We start from the raw sequence: 10,105 nt of genomic DNA on the forward strand, positions 1-10,105 counted from the left end.
TTGAAAGTACGTAGAAACTGCTTCGAAGCACCTTAAAAAGTGTTTGAGTGTGTTTGGAAGTACGTAGAAACTGCTTCGAAGCACCTTAAAAGGTGTTTGAATGTGTTTGGAAGTACGTAGAAACTGCTTCGATGCACCTTAGAAGGTGTTTGAATGTGTTTGGAAGTACGTAGAAACTGCTTCGAAGCACCTTATAATGTGTTTGAATGTGTTTGGAAGTACGTAGAAACTGCTTCGAAGCACCTTAGAAGGTGTTTGAATGTGTTTGGAAGTACGTAGAAACTGCTTCGAAGCACCTTAGAAGGTGTTTGAATGAGTTTGGAAGTACGTAGAAACTGCTTCGAAGCACCTTATAATGTGTTTGAATGTGTTTGGAAGTACGTAGAAACTGCTTCGAAGCACCTTCGAAGGTGTTTGAATGTGTTTGGAAGTACGTAGAAACTGCTTCGAAGCACCTTAGAATGTGTTTGAATGAGTTTGGAAGTACGTAGAAACTGCTTCGAAGCACCTTAGAAGGTGTTTGAATGTGTTTGGAAGTACGTAGAAACTGCTTCGAAGCACCTTAGAATGTGTTTGAATGAGTTTGGAAGTACGTAGAAACTGCTTCGAAGCACCTTAGAAGGTGTTTGAATGTGTTTGGAAGTACGTAGAAACTGCTTCGATGCACGTTAGAATGTGTTGGAATGTGTTTGGAAGTACGTAGAAACTGCTTCGAAGCAACTTAAAAGGTGTTTGAGTGTGTTTGGAAGTACGTAGAAACTGCTTCGAAGCACCTTATAATGTGTTTGAATGAGTTTGGAAGTACGTAGAAACTGCTTCGAAGCACCTTAGAAGGTGTTTGAATGTGTTTGGAAGTACGTAGAAACTGCTTCGAAGCACCTTAGAAGGTGTATGAATGTGTTTGGAAGTACGTAGAAACTGCTTCGAAGCACGTTAGAAGGTGTTTGAATGTGTTTGAAAGTACGTAGAAACTGCTTCGAAGCACCTTAAAAAGTGTTTGAGTGTGTTTGGAAGTACGTAGAAACTGCTTCGAAGCACCTTAAAAGGTGTTTGAATGTGTTTGGAAGTACGTAGAAACTGCTTCGATGCACCTTAGAAGGTGTTTGAATGTGTTTGGAAGTACGTAGAAACTGCTTCGAAGCACCTTAAAAGGTGTTTGAGTGTGTTTGGAAGTACGTAGAAACTGCTTCGAAGCACCTTAGAAGGTGTTTGAATGTGTTTGGAAGTACGTAGAAACTGCTTCGAAGCACGTTAGAAGGTGTTTGAATGTGTTTGAAAGTACGTAGAAACTGCTTCGAAGCACCTTAGAATGTGTTTGAATGTGTTTGGAAGTACGTAGAAACTGCTTCGAAGCACCTTAGAAGGTGTTTGAATGTGTTTGGAAGTACGTAGAAACTGCTTCGAAGCACCTTAAAAAGTGTTTGAGTGTGTTTGGAAGTACGTAGAAACTGCTTCGAAGCACCTTATAATGTGTTTGAATGTGTTTGGAAGTACGTAGAAACTGCTTCGAAGCACCTTAAAAGGTGTTTGAGTGTGTTTGGAAGTACGTAGAAACTGCTTCGAAGCACCTTAGAAGGTGTTTGAATGTGTTTGGAAGTACGTAGAAACTGCTTCGAAGCACGTTAGAAGGTGTTTGAATGTGTTTGAAAGTACGTAGAAACTGCTTCGAAGCACCTTAGAATGTGTTTGAATGTGTTTGGAAGTACGTAGAAACTGCTTCGAAGCACCTTAGAAGGTGTTTGAATGTGTTTGGAAGTACGTAGAAACTGCTTCGAAGCACCTTAAAAAGTGTTTGAGTGTGTTTGGAAGTACGTAGAAACTGCTTCGAAGCACCTTAGAAGGTGTTTGAGTGTGTTTGGAAGTATGTAGAAACTGCTTCGAAGCACCTTAGAAGGTGTTTGAATGTGTTCGGAAGTACGTAGAAACTGCTTCGAAGCACCTTAGAATGTGTTTGAATGTGTTTGGAAGTACGTAGAAACTGCTTCGAAGCACCTTAGAAGGTGTTTGAATGTGTTTGGAAGTACGTAGAAACTGCTTCGAAGCACCTTAGAAGGTGTTTGAGTGTGTTTGGAAGTATGTAGAAACTGCTTCGAAGCACCTTAGAAGGTGTTTGAATGTGTTCGGAAGTACGTAGAAACTGCTTCGAAGCACCTTAGAATGTGTTTGAATGTGTTTGGAAGTACGTAGAAACTGCTTCGAAGCACCTTAGAAGGTGTTTGAATGTGTTTGGAAGTACGTAGAAACTGCTTCGAAGCACCTTAGAATGTGTTTGAATGTGTTTGGAAGTACGTAGAAACTGCTTCGAAGCACCTTAGAAGGTGTTTGAGTGTGTTTGGAAGTATGTAGAAACTGCTTCGAAGCACCTTAGAAGGTGTTTGAATGTGTTCGGAAGTACGTAGAAACTGCTTCGAAGCACCTTAGAATGTGTTTGAATGTGTTTGGAAGTACGTAGAAACTGCTTCGAAGCACCTTAGAAGGTGTTTGAATGTGTTTGGAAGTACGTAGAAACTGCTTCGAAGCACCTTAGAAAGTGTTTGAATGTGTTTGGAAGTAAGTAGAAACTGCTTCGAAGCACCTTAAAAGGTGTTTGAATGTGTTTGGAAGTACGTAGAAACTGCTTCGAAGCACCTTAGAAGGTGTTTGAATGTGTTTGGAAGTACGTAGAAACTGCTTCGAAGCACCTTAGAAGGTGTTTGAATGTGTTTGGAAGTACGTAGAAACTGCTTCGAAGCACCTTAAAATGTGTTTGAATGTGTTTGGAAGTACGTAAAAACTGCTTCGACGCACCTTAGAAGGTGTTTGAATGTGTTCGGAAGTACGTAGAAACTGCTTCGAAGCACCTTAGAAAGTGTTTGAATGTGTTTGGAAGTACGTAGAAACTGCTCGAAGCACCTTAGAATGTGTTTGAGTGTGTTTGGAAGTACGTAGAAACTGCTTCGAAGCACCTTAGAAGGTGTTTGAATGTGTTCGGAAGTACGTAGAAACTGCTTCGAAGCACCTAAGAAGGTGTTTGAATGTGTTTGGAAGTACGTAGAAACTGCTTCGAAGCACCTTAAAAGGTGTTTGAATGTGTTTGGAAGTACGTAGAAACTGCTTCGAAGCACCTTAAAAGGTGTTTGAATGTGTTTGGAAGTACGTAGAAACTGCTTCGAAGCACCTTAAAAGGTGTTTGAGTGTGTTTGGAAGTACGTAGAAACTGCTTCGAAGCACCTTAAAAGGTGTTTGAGTGTGTTGGAAGTACGTAGAAACTGCTTCGAAGCACCTTAAAAGGTGTTTGAGTGTGTTTGGAAGTACGTAGAAACTGCTTCGAAGCACCTTAGAAAGTGTTTGAGTGTGTTTGGAAGTACGTAGAAACTGCTTCGAAGCACCTTAAAAGGTGTTTGAGTGTGTTTGGAAGTACGTAGAAACTGCTTCGAAGCACCTTAGAAAGTGTTTGAGTGTGTTTGGAAGTACGTAGAAACTGCTCGAAGCACCTTAGAATGTGTTTGAGTGTGTTTGGAAGTACGTAGAAACTGCTTCGAAGCACCTTAGAAGGTGTTTGAATGTGTTCGGAAGTACGTAGAAACTGCTTCGAAGCACCTAAGAAGGTGTTTGAATGTGTTTGGAAGTACGTAGAAACTGCTTCGAAGCACCTTAAAAGGTGTTTGAGTGTGTTTGGAAGTACGTAGAAACTGCTTCGAAGCACCTTAGAAAGTGTTTGAGTGTGTTTGGAAGTACGTAGAAACTGCTTCGAAGCACCTTAGAAAGTGTTTGAGTGTGTTTGGAAGTACGTAGAAACTGCTTCGAAGCACCTTTAAAGGTGTTTGAATGTGTTTGGAAGTACGTAGAAACAGCTTCGAAGCACCTTAGAAAGTGTTTGAATGTGTTTGGAAGTACGTAGAAACTGCTTCGGAGCACCTTAGAAAGTGTTTGAATGTGTTTGGAAGTACGTAGAAACAGCTTCGAAGCACCTTAGAAAGTGTTTGAATGTGTTTGGAAGTACGTAGAAACTGCTTCGAAGCACCTTAGAAAGTGTTTGAATGTGTTTGAAAGTACGTAGAAACTGCTTCGAAGCACCTTAGAAAGTGTTTGAGTGTGTTTGGAAGTACGTAGAAACGCTTCGAAGCACCTTTGAAAGTGTTTGAATGTGTTTGAAAGTACGTAGAAACTGCTTCGAAGCACCTTAGAAAGTGTTTGAGTGTGTTTGGAAGTACGTAGAAACTGCTTCGAAGCACCTTAGAAAGTGTTTGAGTGTGTTTGGAAGTACGTAGAAACTGCTTCGAAGCACCTTAGAAAGTGTTTGAGTGTGTTTGGAAGTACGTAGAAACTGCTTCGGAGCACCTTAAAAGGTGTTTGAATGTGTTTGGAAGTACGTAGAAACTGCTTCGAAGCACCTTAAAAGGTGTTTGAATGTGTTTGGAAGTACGTAGAAACTGCTTCGAAGCACCTTTAAAGGTGTTTGAATGTGTTTGGAAGTACGTAGAAACTGCTTCGAAGCACCTTAGAAAGTGTTTGAGTGTGTTTGGAAGTACGTAGAAACTGCTTCGAAGCACCTTAGAAAGTGTTTGAATGTGTTTGGAAGTACGTAGAAACTGCTTCGAAGCACCTTAGAAAGTGTTTGAATGTGTTTGGAAGTACGTAGAAACTGCTTCGAAGCACCTTAGAAAGTGTTTGAATGTGTTTGAAAGTACGTAGAAACTGCTTCGAAGCACCTTAGAAAGTGTTTGAGTGTGTTTGGAAGTACGTAGAAACTGCTTCGAAGCACCTTAGAAAGTGTTTGAGTGTGTTTGGAAGTACGTAGAAACTGCTTCGAAGCACCTTAGAAAGTGTTTGAGTGTGTTTGGAAGTACGTAGAAACTGCTTCGAAGCACCTTAGAAAGTGTTTGAGTGTGTTTGGAAGTACGTAGAAACTGCTTCGAAGCACCTTAGAAAGTGTTTGAGTGTGTTTGGAAGTACGTAGAAACTGCTTCGAAGCACCTTAGAAAGTGTTTGAATGTGTTTGGAAGTACGTAGAAACTGCTTCGAAGCACCTTACAAGGTGTTTGAATGTGTTTGGAAGTACGTAGAAACAGCTTCGATGCACCTTAGAAAGTGTTTGAATGTGTTTGGAAGTACGTAGAAACTGCTTCGAAGCACCTTAGAAAGTGTTTGAATGTGTTTGGAAGTACGTAGAAACTGCTTCGAAGCACCTTAAAAGGTGTTTGAATGTGTTTGGAAGTACGTAGAAACTGCTTCGAAGCACCTTACAAGGTGTTTGAATGTGTTTGGAAGTACGTAGAAACTGCTTCGAAGCACCTTAGAAAGTGTTTGAGTGTGTTTGGAAGTACGTAGAAACAGCTTCGATGCACCTTAGAAAGTGTTTGAATGTGTTTGGAAGTACGTAGAAACAGCTTCGAAGCACCTTAGAAAGTGTTTGAATGTGTTTGGAAGTACGTAGAAACTGCTTCGAAGCACCTTAGAAAGTGTTTGAATGTGTTTGAAAGTACGTAGAAACTGCTTCGAAGCACCTTAGAAAGTGTTTGAGTGTGTTTGGAAGTACGTAGAAACTGCTTCGAAGCACCTTAGAAAGTGTTTGAGTGTGTTTGGAAGTACGTAGAAACTGCTTCGAAGCACCTTAGAAAGTGTTTGAGTGTGTTTGGAAGTACGTAGAAACTGCTTCGAAGCACCTTAAAAGGTGTTTGAATGTGTTTGGAAGTACGTAGAAACTGCTTCGAAGCACCTTAAAAGGTGTTTGAATGTGTTTGGAAGTACGTAGAAACTGCTTCGAAGCACCTTACAAGGTGTTTGAATGTGTTTGGAAGTACGTAGAAACTGCTTCGAAGCACCTTAGAAAGTGTTTGAGTGTGTTTGGAAGTACGTAGAAACTGCTTCGAAGCACCTTAGAAAGTGTTTGAGTGTGTTTGGAAGTACGTAGAAACTGCTTCGGAGCACCTTAAAAGGTGTTTGAATGTGTTTGGAAGTACGTAGAAACTGCTTCGAAGCACCTTAAAAGGTGTTTGAATGTGTTTGGAAGTACGTAGAAACTGCTTCGAAGCACCTTTAAAGGTGTTTGAATGTGTTTGGAAGTACGTAGAAACTGCTTCGAAGCACCTTAGAAAGTGTTTGAGTGTGTTTGGAAGTACGTAGAAACTGCTTCGAAGCACCTTAGAAAGTGTTTGAATGTGTTTGGAAGTACGTAGAAACTGCTTCGAAGCACCTTAGAAAGTGTTTGAATGTGTTTGGAAGTACGTAGAAACTGCTTCGAAGCACCTTAGAAAGTGTTTGAATGTGTTTGAAAGTACGTAGAAACTGCTTCGAAGCACCTTAGAAAGTGTTTGAGTGTGTTTGGAAGTACGTAGAAACTGCTTCGAAGCACCTTAGAAAGTGTTTGAGTGTGTTTGGAAGTACGTAGAAACTGCTTCGAAGCACCTTAGAAAGTGTTTGAGTGTGTTTGGAAGTACGTAGAAACTGCTTCGAAGCACCTTAGAAAGTGTTTGAGTGAGTTTGGAAGTACGTAGAAACTGCTTCGAAGCACCTTAAAAGGTGTTTGAGTGTGTTTGGAAGTACGTAGAAACTGCTTCGAAGCACCTTAGAAAGTGTTTGAATGTGTTTGGAAGTACGTAGAAACTGCTTCGAAGCACCTTACAAGGTGTTTGAATGTGTTTGGAAGTACGTAGAAACAGCTTCGATGCACCTTAGAAAGTGTTTGAATGTGTTTGGAAGTACGTAGAAACTGCTTCGAAGCACCTTAGAAAGTGTTTGAATGTGTTTGGAAGTACGTAGAAACTGCTTCGAAGCACCTTAAAAGGTGTTTGGATGTGTTTGGAAGTACGTAGAAACTGCTTCGAAGCACCTTAGAAGGTGTTTGAATGTGTTTGGAAGTACGTAGAAGTTGCTTCGAAGCATCTTAGAAAGTGTTTGGATGTGTTTGGAAGTACGTAGAAACTGCTTCGAAGCACCTTAGAAAGTGTTTGGATGTGTTTGGAAGTACGTAGAAACTGCTTCGAAGCACCTTAGAAAGTGTTTGAATGTGTTTGGAAGTACGTAGAAACTGCTTCGAAGCACCTTAGAAAGTGTTTGAGTGTGTTTGGAAGTACGTAGAAACAGCTTCGATGCACCTTAGAAAGTGTTTGAATGTGTTTGGAAGTACGTAGAAACAGCTTCGAAGCACCTTAGAAAGTGTTTGAATGTGTTTGGAAGTACGTAGAAACTGCTTCGAAGCACCTTAGAAAGTGTTTGAATGTGTTTGAAAGTACGTAGAAACTGCTTCGAAGCACCTTAGAAAGTGTTTGAGTGTGTTTGGAAGTACGTAGAAACTGCTTCGAAGCACCTTAGAAAGTGTTTGAATGTGTTTGGAAGTACGTAGAAACTGCTTCGAAGCACCTTAGAAAGTGTTTGAGTGTGTTTGGAAGTACGTAGAAACTGCTTCGAAGCACCTTAAAAGGTGTTTGAATGTGTTTGGAAGTACGTAGAAACTGCTTCGAAGCACCTTAAAAGGTGTTTGAATGTGTTTGGAAGTACGTAGAAACTGCTTCGAAGCACCAAGGTGTTTGAATATGTTTGGAAGTACGTAGAAAACTGCTTCGAAGCACCTTAGAAAGTGTTTGAGTGTGTTTGGAAGTACGTAGAAACTGCTTCGAAGCACCTTAGAAAGTGTTTGAGTGTGTTTGGAAGTACGTAGAAACTGCTTCGAAGCACCTTAGAAAGTGTTTGAGTGTGTTTGGAAGTACGTAGAAACTGCTTCGAAGCACCTTAGAAAGTGTTTGAGTGTGTTTGGAAGTACGAAGAAACTGCTTCGAAGCATCTTAGAAAGTGTTTGAGTGTGTTTAGAAGTACAAAGAAACTGCTTCGAAGCACCTTAGAAAGTGTTTGAATGTGTTTGGAAGTACGTAGAAACTGCTTCGAAGCACCTTACAAGGTGTTTGAATGTGTTTGGAAGTACGTAGAAACAGCTTCGATGCACCTTAGAAAGTGTTTGAATGTGTTTGGAAGTACGTAGAAACTGCTTCGAAGCACCTTAGAAAGTGTTTGAATGTGTTTGGAAGTACGTAGAAACTGCTTCGAAGCACCTTAAAAGGTGTTTGAATGTGTTTGGAAGTACGTAGAAACTGCTTCGAAGCACCTTAGAAGGTGTTTGAATGTGTTTGGAAGTACGTAGAAGTTGCTTCGAAGCATCTTAGAAAGTGTTTGGATGTGTTTGGAAGTACGTAGAAACTGCTTCGAAGCACCTTAGAAAGTGTTTGGATGTGTTTGGAAGTACGTAGAAACTGCTTCGAAGCACCTTACAAGGTGTTTGAATGTGTTTGGAAGTACGTAGAAACTGCTTCGAAGCACCTTAGAAAGTGTTTGAGTGTGTTTGGAAGTACGTAGAAACAGCTTCGATGCACCTTAGAAAGTGTTTGAATGTGTTTGGAAGTACGTAGAAACAGCTTCGAAGCACCTTAGAAAGTGTTTGAATGTGTTTGGAAGTACGTAGAAACTGCTTCGAAGCACCTTAGAAAGTGTTTGAATGTGTTTGGAAGTACGAAGAAACTGCTTCGAAGCATCTTAGAAAGTGTTTGAGTGTGTTTGGAAGTACGTAGAAACTGCTTCGAAGCACCTTAGAAAGTGTTTGAGTGTGTTTGGAAGTACGTAGAAACTGCTTCGAAGCACCTTAGAAAGTGTTTGAGTGTGTTTGGAAGTACGTAGAAACTGCTTCGAAGCACCTTAAAAGGTGTTTGAATGTGTTTGGAAGTACGTAGAAACTGCTTCGAAGCACCTTAAAAGGTGTTTGAATGTGTTTGGAAGTACGTAGAAACTGCTTCGAAGCACCTTACAAGGTGTTTGAATGTGTTTGGAAGTACGTAGAAACTGCTTCGAAGCACCTTAGAAAGTGTTTGAGTGTGTTTGGAAGTACGTAGAAACTGCTTCGAAGCACCTTAGAAAGTGTTTGAATGTGTTTGGAAGTACGTAGAAACTGCTTCGAAGCACCTTAAAAGGTGTTTGAATGTGTTTGGAAGTACGTAGAAACTGCTTCGAAGCACCTTTAAAGGTGTTTGAATGTGTTTGGAAGTACGTAGAAACAGCTTCGAAGCACCTTAGAAAGTGTTTGAATGTGTTTGGAAGTACGTAGAAACTGCTTCGAAGCACCTTAGAAAGTGTTTGAATGTGTTTGAAAGTACGTAGAAACTGCTTCGGAGCACCTTAGAAAGTGTTTGAATGTGTTTGGAAGTACGTTGAAACAGCTTCGAAGCACCTTAGAAGGTGTTTAAATCTGTTTGGAAGTACGTAGAAACTGCTTCGAAGCACCTTAGAAAGTGTTTGAGTGTGTTTGGAAGTACGTAGAAACTGCTTCGAAGCACCTTAGAAGGTGTTTGAATGAGTTTGGAAGTACGTAGAAACTGCTTCGAAGCACCTTTAAAGGTGTTTGAATGTGTTTGAAAGTACGTAGAAACTGCTTCGAAGCACCTTAGAAGGTGTTTGAATGTGTTTGGAAGTACGTAGAAACTGCTTCGAAGCACCTTAGAAGGTGTTTGAACGTGTTTGGAAGTACGTAGAAACTGCTTTGAAGCTCCTTAGAAGGTGTTTGAATGTGTTTGGAAGTACGTAGAAACTGCTTCGAAGCACCTTAGAAGGTGTTTGAATGAGTTTGGAAGTACGTAGAAACTGCTTCGAAGCACCTTAGAAAGTGTTTGAATGTGTTTGGAAGTACGTAGAAACTGCTTCGAAGCACATTAGAAAGTGTTTGAATGTGTTTGGAAGTACGTAGAAACTGCTTCGAAGCACCTTAGAAGGTGTTTGAATGTGTTTGGAAGTACGTAGAAGTTGCTTCGAAGCATCTTAGAAAGTGTTTGGATGTGTTTGGAAGTACGTAGAAACTGCTTCGAAGCACCTTAGAAAGTGTTTGGATGTGTTTGGAAGTACGTAGAAACTGCTTCGAAGCACCTTAGAAGGTGTTTGAACGTGTTTGGAAGTACGTAGAAACTGCTTCGAAGCACCTTAGAAGGTGTTTGAATGTGTTTGGAAGTACGTAGAAACTGCTTCGAAGCACCTTAGAAGGTGTTTGAACGTGTTTGGAAGTACGTAGAAACTGCTTCGAAGCACCTTAGAAAGTGTTTGAATGTGTTTGGAAGTACGTAGAAACTGCTTCAAAGCACCTTAAAAAGTG

This window comes from Anopheles coustani, unplaced genomic scaffold (assembly GCF_943734705.1).
Source record: "Anopheles coustani unplaced genomic scaffold, idAnoCousDA_361_x.2 scaffold_39_ctg1, whole genome shotgun sequence".
In the NCBI taxonomy this organism is placed as follows: Eukaryota; Metazoa; Arthropoda; class Insecta; order Diptera; family Culicidae; genus Anopheles; species Anopheles coustani.